Raw genomic sequence first — 8,679 nt, 5'->3', positions numbered from 1 at the left:
GTTTCTCTATATAACAACGCTGTCTGTCCTGAAAATTGCACTGTAGACCAGGCGGTCCTGAAACTCACAGATGGTCAATAAAAAAAAAAAAAAAAAAAAAAAAAGTAAAAATTTTTATTTCATTTTTATTTTGTATGTGCATGTATGTGGGCATGTGCATGTGGAATTAATGATGCATTAATTGTTATTTTAGTTATGTGCATTTGTATGTGTCTGTGCATGTGAGTGCAGGGGCCCTCAGAAGTCAGAGGGGCTATTGGATCCCCTGGAGTTACAGACCGCTGTGAGCAAGTTGGGACCTGAAGTTGGAGTCCTCTGTCATAGCTGTGCATGCTCTTAACCGTCTCTGCTGCCCCTTTGTACCAGTGAACATCTTGAGTGCATGAATGAAAAGATTATACTTGAATAATAACCGTGGGATAAAAGTATCTAGTTAACAGTATCATCTCGATGTCATTTTCCCGTTCAGAAATACATACTATGATCTAAGCGCCACCATAGGGGAAGCTGATAAAGGAGGGTTTGGGGCTCTCTACTGTTTGTATAACTTCCTGTGTGCCTGTAATTATTCCAAAATAAAAATCAAAACGCACACACCCAAATAACCTTTAGCCAGGATCTTCCCAGCATCCCTGACAGTTGGAGGAGGTAGTGCTGGAAGACAAACTAATTAATTCTCTGCCCAGAGCAAGGCTTTTTGCCTTATTCCTTATTGAATGTGAGCACATGACTTATTCCTGTAGCCCAAGACCTTAAATGCTCAACCAAGACACAGTGGATACAGTGGTTAGTCTTTAACTTTTTTTTTAAATTTCATTTTTATTTTGTGTGTGCATGTATGTGGGCATGTGTGTGCCATGGTGGGCATGAAGAGGTCAGAGGTCAGAGGTCAGAGGTCAGAGGACAGCTTGTTGGAGTCAGTTCTCCCTTCCACCATCTGGATTCTGGGAATTGAATTTAGGTGGCCAGGCTTGCCAGCAGGAACCTTTACCCCTTGGGCCATCTCACTAGATACCTTTCCTATGGATAATGTTTTTCTATTATTGATTTTTGTGACAGCTTTTATATTCACACACACACACACACACACACACACACTTGTGAGTGTGGGTATACATGAATGGACATAAGTGTCTTTGTATGTATGTAAATATACATCTACATACACTCTTCCCACCCATGTGGTAGAAGATGTTCTTTTCAGTATCTCACCATGTACTAATGCATCTTAGAGCAGTGGCTCTCAACCTTCCTAATGTTTTGACCCTTTAATACAGTTCCTCATTATGTGGTGAGGCCCCAACCATAAAATTATTTCATTGCTACTTCATAACCGTAATTTTGCTACTGTTATGAATCATAATGTAAATCTATGACATACAGGATGTCTGATATGCAAACCCAGTTGGGTCATGACCCACAGATGGAGAACCACTGTCTTAGCAGCTTTTCCCATCACTACAGCAAGAGTTCCCACCTCCTTTGTTATGGCTGCACCCATCTTCTTTTATGGCCCCCAAGTAGCGGACATTTATGCCATTCCTAATCCCTTGCTCTTATAAACAACGCTGCAGCGAGTAATCATGCTCATCCGTCATTTCCCTAGTGTGGGAGTTGTTTATAAAAGAAATTCCTAGAAGTAGAACTGGGTCAAAGGGCACGAGTCTTATAACCTTATCAGCCCTGATGTGTCCTCTATAGAGTCTGCTCCACTTTGCACAGTCACCCAGTGATGTTTTGTAAAATGCTTGTAATTGAAGTGAGTTTTAAAAAGTCACTTGGTGACTGCTTTGCGAGTCTGGTGAAAGCTTTGGGCCCCTACCAAGAGAAACACAACCAAGTGCTGGCTCAGAGACTCACCAAGGCTGTGCAGGCCCCCTGGTTTAGAGCCATGGTGGAGAGGGTGGTAAAGAGGAAGGAGCTGTGGATGGAGCCACCTCAGCTCACGTCTAGGCCCTGGCACTCAGGCTACAGACCATCTGAAGAGTTGATCTATTTCTTTCAGCCTCGATTTCCTTTTCTAAAGAAAGATGTGATGATTCTGTTTGATACGACGCTTGTGAGATAGACACTTGCTTCCAGGAAAAGTATCTGTTAGGAATATAGTGGCTATTTACTAAGAGGTTTACACACATACAAAAGTGTGCACACATTCACAAGCATGCAAAGCCTTAGGTTCAGTTTTAGCTCTGGCCCCCAGGGGTTCCTGTAATACCCTTTAGAGCTCCCACACAGGACCAACAAGTGATGGCCGCTGTGGGGGTCTCAGGTTTAGCCAGTAAAAATACCCAGTTTCATTTAACTTCAAATGAACAACATACTATCTTGTGGTACAAGTATGTATTTGGGGGCATCCTTATATGGAAATAATAGCATTTCATTTGAGATTTAAATTTGAGTATCTGGTAATCTGGCCACCCCTCCCAAGGGCTTTTCTGTTGCCGTCTCTAACTGCAGAAGAGGCTGTGGGGGCCCTCATGTGGTTGTGTTAGGATTGACAGTCTGTGTTCCCAGGCTTGGGCACTGTATTGAGGATGAAGAGCAAGCATGGGCAGGGTGTGGACTTCCAGAAGAAAGGCAGCCTTCCCCACCTGAGTTGAGGTGACTCGGGGTTGGAAACTCTTCCGTGCCTTTCCCTATGAGACCCTGACCCACAGGGTCCTGATTTTTCACTATTGTCCCACTTCAGAGATAAATAGACTGAGACTTGCCGTGTTAAAGCTACAGGACGGTTAAGTGGAGGAGCTGGGACTGACCCCTGGGGCTGCTGCCAGGCCTGGACTTAGTTAATCCCCTTCACCATGCCCCCGTTCTCTCCAGCAATCCCGAGGGTTTAAGATGGGAGCAGCCTCCGCCTCCAAATCCCTGGGACAGGAAACATTCCCAGCTTCTCCTGGCAGCGAGCCAGGATCTTATCTAGGCTCACATGCTTGCTGGACACTCAGGGATGGGAGGCTGGTCTGCAGATGTCCCCTTCATTCCCCTCTGTACGGACAGAGTCCAGCATCTTCAACTGCCCGCCCCCCAGGCACTGCCATCGGCTATGGGGGTGCCCCTGCAAAGCCCCAGGGTTAGGGGCTACTATTCAGGCCCAACCTTCCTTGAACCCTAGGCTGGCTGGGAGGCTTCTCCTGCTTTTAGCCCAGAGCCAGGCTGCAGGGGGCCCTGGTGGAACACTGGTTCCCAGTCCCAGCCCCTCATCCAGCCCCTCTCTGAGGAGGAGGCAGGCAGCCCGGGCTCTGCAGCCAGAGCTTTTCAGCTTGGAGCTCTGGAGCCAGATGTAACATTGACCTTAAATGGTAAAAGCTCCCCAGAGTGAAGAGAGGCTGGCCGGGAGGAAAGGGGAATAACTCAGTTTTAGGTAAGTCATTGCTATTGCCTAGAATAACCTGCCTCTTCAGCGCAAGGGAAGCAGAGAGACGCCTTCTCCTCCTTAAAGGTACAGGGCGCTGGGATGGGGGCACTTAACTTTAAGTTGCAGGGGAGGTGGCTTGGTTGGGTGATATTTTAGCCAAGTCTTTTTATTGTTGCTGTCTTAGGTTTTAAATAAGAAGTGAAACCTCGATCCTCACCAAATCCTTCCCCTTCTACTTGCTGTTGGAAAGCACACACAGTTTGGGGTAAAGATGTGACTGCTCACTAAGCCCCTTACTCCTGGCTTTCCTGCAGGATCCTTTGTGACAGTAGAGAAATGCCCGGAGCTGTGCAAAGCAGGCAGGCTGGCCTTTCTTCCCTGGGGCTTCTTGTGTCTCTCCTTTGTTCCCTCTCAAGTCTTGTGTGTGAACCCCTGTTTGTCCAGCCATCTTCACCCTTGACTGTCCATTTCTATGCGTCACCTTCCTGACCTGTGCTCTGGTCACATCTCTCTTTTTGTACCTGTCCCCTGTCCCACCACCACATCATGTCTCCTTTCACAGCTCAATCTCTCTCTCTCTCTCTCTCTCTCTCTCTCTCTCTCTCTCTCTCTCTCCCTACATCCTAGCCTGCACCTTTCCAGAGGTCCTAGAGTGAGTGGCACTCGGGCCAGCTTTCTCAAAGAGAGGATAGCAGAGCGAGGCTCAGGAAAAGCCCAGCTGCTGGGCTGCTGCTTCCTGCACAGTAAACAGTTGTAAAAGCTGGAGAGGCCTCATAGTCTGCATAAACAGCAGCATGGCCCCGGGACCCCTGGCTGGCGCTCCTGCCTCCACAAGTGACAGCTGCTGCTCTTTAACACTCTTCAGACAGCTCTCGGGTGGCATAGAAAGCAAGGCAGCCCTGAACTTGGCTGAGCTGAATTCTGCACAGAGAGGGAGAGAGCTACTAGCCCTGCCAGGCTGGAGCAAGAGTGAGGCCGGCCCTGGGAGGAAGAGCCTCTCCTGCAACAAGAGGTGACACGCACTAGTGGGGCATGTGCAGTTCCTCATCATTTCAGTGCTTTGCCCATGTCACACAAGAAGGGCCAGAGCTAGGATTTGAAAGCATGCCTACATGGGTCCCCACCTGACAACGGGGAGCACCTCCGATAGTGGCCTCTGATTTTCAGCTAAGTGATAATGCAGTTGTCACTGTTGTATTTGGTTCATAATTCAGTGGCATGTGTGTGCATGTATGTGTTGGAGATGACTGTCTATGTTCAATCCCATGTCTCCTTCCATATGTGTGGTGGCAAGTCATTTCCATAAACCCTTTATGTCCTTCTTGGAAGGAAAACTGTGCTAACTGCCACAACACGAACAAGACATTGCCCATAAATGTATTTGCTGAGCCACAGAGAAGTCCCACAGCTGATGTGACCACAGTTGGCCATCTCTAGGGGTTCTTCTCTTGACACCTCCCATCCCCCACATACCCCTGCCCCATCCACCTCTGCTGGGTCCTGTTTCTGAGAGGACGGTGGTAGGAGCACAGACCCTCATGCTACATCCAGGGCTGTCACATGAAGTGTCACATGACCCCACAGCATTGCTAGGACAGCTTTAGCTGTCCCTTTAGGTGGAGCACTTGAAAGTGTTTAGAGCCACAGAGTGACCCAGTATCTTAGGTAGATTAAGAACCAATAATTCCCAGTTCCCAGTAGGCCCTGGGGCTCTTAGTTTGGGGAGTCTGTAGAGGAAACTGTATTGTTTACATGATGAATGGGCTCTAGCCAGAAGATTGAAGTCTGTAAAAACAGAGTCCACACTGTGTGTCCCAGGCCCCAAATGATGCTGGGAACCTACTGAGCGTTCAGACTCAATCATTTCTGGATGAATGAACAGATACAACCTGTCTAAGATAGACAGCCGTCTTCAGTGTGGTTTGACAGTCTGTTTAAGGGTCCAGGTAGAGAGGTGATAACTGCCCTTGCACCTTGGGGAGCTGAGCCAGAACAGGGAGGGAGATGGAGAACTGAGTATAGTAAATGCAAAGGAAAGGAGGAGGAAAGGATGCTAACTGAGTCGCTACTGTGTGTGCAGACCTCGCCCCTATGTGTTCTTCAAGTCAGTCGTTACGTTCCAACTCAGACTTAGGATGCTCTAGCTTAGAAGCACACAGCTGCTGCTGCTAGTGGTGGGTCCCAGTTCAGGCTGCTCCTCTCTAGGACTAGGCGACTTCTGCAGTAGATGTCACCCTGCCTGTAGCTGGTAACTCAAGTCCCAGGAGTAGTTACCGAGTGCTGCTATCCAAATGGGAAATCAGGGAGAGAGGAAAAGTAACCATCACACCAGCACTGTGGATTTGGGGCTTCAGGTGACACCCCAGGTCTGTCTCACATGATAGACCTTTGGACCTGGCACCTGAGCAGAGGTACCTCTAGCCTTTGACCTTGGGCTGTGACCTTGAGCAAACCTTGCCTTCCCTGCCTGAGGCTTCTCTAGGGGAAATAAAAAGTGAGTGGCAGAAAAGCTTCCCCTGCCAGTGACAAATGCAAAAAGGTGGCTAAGACTGGGCTAGGGCACAGGATTGGACCCTTCTACATTCCATCATGGATCAGGGAGGGGTTCACAAAGCTCTGCCCCTCCCTGAGACTGTTGGCAGTTAATGGTAACCTGGTGTCATTTTCTTCCTTGGTGTAGACATTAAGTTGCCTATAATCTAGGAAGTAACCCCTTAACCATGCTTACAGAGGCGACCGTAGTTAACTCAGTGAGTCAAAAAATAAATAAAAATTTAAAACGGTACAGAAGATGAAGACTAATGGTGAAGAGGGGGAGCAGGAATTGGGGGTGGGAATAAGGGCGAGTGCTGAGGTTGAATTTGATCATGATGTATTGTGTATGAAATTGTCAAAACAATGTTAAACTCAGCCAAATATTTTTTCAATAACAATTATACTTAATAATTAAAGCTGTTACTAAAAAGGAACTGGTCTTAATCAGCACTGATTACTTCTTATTATTTTCCTTTATTTATAATTTTTATTCAGTTATTTTCCAGTAGTAAAAGTAGCCTTTGCTCCTATTAAGCTTTCTTAGGGAAATAGAGAAATGAGAATAAAGATAAATTCAGAAATAGTTATAAAGAGAAGAAGCACTTCAGAATCATTCGGAGATAAAAGTATTGCTAACATTATGGTAGATTTCCTATTTATACCTTTATCATGTAAATATTGACCAGGGCAGACTCTGCTTAGCTTCTGAGATGGTGTGATTGGGCATGTTTTGAGAGATACATCTACACGCTTCTCTCTGCTCTTCTCCTCTCTGCCCTTTTCTATCTTTTGAGACCAGGTCTTTGGTAGCTCAGACTGGCCTCAAACTCAACAGGTAGCTGAAGATGTCTGTGAACTTCTGATCTTACGCCTCTGTACCCACCATTACTCTCAGTATATGTGTTGCAGCTTATCAAACTTAGGGCTTAGTGTGGTCAGGGAGTCATAGTTATTTTTGTCAACTTGACACAAACCTAAGACTACCTGGGAAGAAGGAATCTCAACTGAGAAATTGCCTCTATTAGATTGGCCCATGGCCATGTCTGTGGGAGCTTTTTCTTAATTGATGATTGATGTGGAAGGCCCAAGTGAGTGGGCCTGGGCTAGATAAGAAAGGCAGCTGAGCAAGCCACAGGAAGCAAGCCGGTAAGCAACATTCCTCGGTGGTTTCTGCATGGAGCTCTTGCCTTGAGTTCCTGCCTTGGCTTCTCTCTCCCCGTGTTACTTTTGTTTGTGGTTTTATCTCAGCAACAGAAAACAAACATGAATACTAGGCAAGCAGCCTACCGACTGAGCTATAGCCCAGCCCTGTAGAGTCTTTATATTGTTCTATAATTTTATAAAGCTAAGACCTGAGTTTTTCTTAGTTGCACATCCCACAGCGATCTCCTGTCTGTGGTGTTAATGATTCTTCAAGCACAATGGTTTTGCAGTGGATTCACCATGCAGAGTCATGTTAGCTGTGGACGTTTAATCAGCCTTCCTGTTGGTGGTGTTTGCAATGTGGGCTTCCCTAGAGGACTATCTGTGGGACACATACGACATGGTTGCTGCTCCACACTTGCAGCATTTGTAGTTCTCAGAGGAGGATATGTGCTGTGTGGCCTGATGTCTGCTAGTGGGCCACTGGACAGCTTTATCTAATGGGAATCACACAGGCCTATTTCTAGGTCCTCTTGGTCTTTTGTACCCAAGGAGGGATTCTATATTTGAAGACCAGTTTCTGGGAATGAGAATTGTTAAAACCAGGACAGGCCTGAGCAGATCGGGAAGCGCTCACCCTCATTTGAGCCTGCTGTGACATCAACAGCTTTCTGACACTTCCTCGGCTCTCTTCTTGGTAAAACGAGGGCAGGGTTGGGTGCAGAATCTTTGGTGGGCAATAGCTGGAGTGTAGTAACTTGTTTTGATGGTGTTTCTCTCTATTTGTGTTAACTGGTGCTGACTTTTATCACTTTAGATAGAACGTAGTTTCCCTTTTAAATAAATGCAACAGTGGTTGCTGGCACCCACTGAATGCCTGCTGTGTGCTAAACGATGGCCAGCGCTTCACAGAGGTGGCTCATGAAGCTATCACGGCAATGCAACCCTTCCAGGCAGCTGCCATTGTGGTCCTCAGCATACAGATGAGGCACAGGGAGGGAAGGACAAGGGACTTACCCAACAACACGAATTTAGTAAGTGGTAGAGCCCAGATTTTGAACTTGGTTCATTTCTCATTGAAAGAATATTAAGTAAATAGATGAATAGGCGGGGCAAAACTGATCAGGGTCATGTGCAAAGACCCAGTTAGCTAACAGCTTGTGGAACAACAGGTAACAGAGCTGGTAGTGTTTGGGGAACTCAACCCCCTGAGGGATGAGCACGCACACTGCTCATAGACTGCAGTATGTGCTGGGGCGATGCAGTTCCCAGAGCGGCCTCCCTTTTGGAGGGACACATGGGCCATAGCCACGTCGCTTGCTGACAAACTAAACAGAAGTTGCCAGAGGCTTAACAGAGGCAGTCAGGTTGCCTTGTGCCTTTAGGCAAAAGGCCTGACTTCTCTCTTCTCCCTCCTCATCCTATAACTTTATCAGTAGGACTGCGCAAAGGGTCACTATGAAGAGGAAACGGGATATTTATCTAAACTGTTGCACAATGTAAAGCCCTCTTTTAAATCATCACGATTAGGCCCGAGGAAAGGGCTCAGGAAAAAGTGCGAGGTTAGGCCCGAGGAAAGGGCTCAGGTAAAAGTGCGAGGTTAGGCCCGAGGAAAGGGCTCAGGTAAAAGTGCGAGGTTAGGCCCG

At 47.0% G+C, this 8,679-nt stretch overlaps 1 protein-coding gene across 2 annotated transcripts in view; it reads left to right on the top strand.

The window, feature by feature from the left end:
- Nucleotides 1-3,316: 3,316 nt before the first annotated feature.
- The window catches only part of Mrvi1 (murine retrovirus integration site 1 homolog), a 108,385-nt gene continuing 103,022 nt past the window's right edge, over nucleotides 3,317-8,679 (top strand). The window contains exon 1 of one of the 2 annotated variants that reach the window (XM_021208212.2): nucleotides 3,317-3,439. The gene's annotated coding sequence lies outside the window, so the exon portion shown is untranslated. The remainder of the gene's footprint in view (nucleotides 3,440-8,679) is intronic. The other variant, XM_029544987.1, reaches the window with a different exon arrangement.

This window comes from Mus pahari, chromosome 1 (genome assembly GCF_900095145.1).
Source record: "Mus pahari chromosome 1, PAHARI_EIJ_v1.1, whole genome shotgun sequence".
NCBI classification, from domain to species: Eukaryota; Metazoa; Chordata; class Mammalia; order Rodentia; family Muridae; genus Mus; species Mus pahari.
The sequence above is the reverse complement of the archived record's forward strand: the minus strand, read 5'-3'. Positions and strand labels throughout refer to the sequence as shown.